Below are 293 nucleotides of genomic sequence, written 5' to 3'. Positions count from 1 at the left end.
ATTCTGATAAAGAGTTTAAGGTTATCCTAGGTTGCAAAGCCGCATAGCATTTGCTTATTGGTTTTAGGTGAGGATGCCATTAGCAGTAAATGTTCTTAGTGTAAGATTTTCTGCTATCGCTGGCTCCCATCAACTCCAAGTAGTTGAAAGCGTCGCTCACCGACGGCCGAGAACGCCGCGGAGGCAATGAATCGCAATCAATTAGATTATTTGTGTTTATAAAAGTCTGTTATAAATAATCTCAATAAAAGAGTATAATATTCATTTGTAAAAGAATTTATATTAATAAAAAT

The sequence above is a fragment of the Odontomachus brunneus genome, unplaced genomic scaffold (assembly GCF_010583005.1).
Source record: "Odontomachus brunneus isolate Ranch 3 - 2012 unplaced genomic scaffold, Obru_v1 Obru_scaffold_067, whole genome shotgun sequence".
Classification (NCBI taxonomy): Eukaryota; Metazoa; Arthropoda; class Insecta; order Hymenoptera; family Formicidae; genus Odontomachus; species Odontomachus brunneus.
This window is presented reverse-complemented; position numbering follows the sequence as displayed.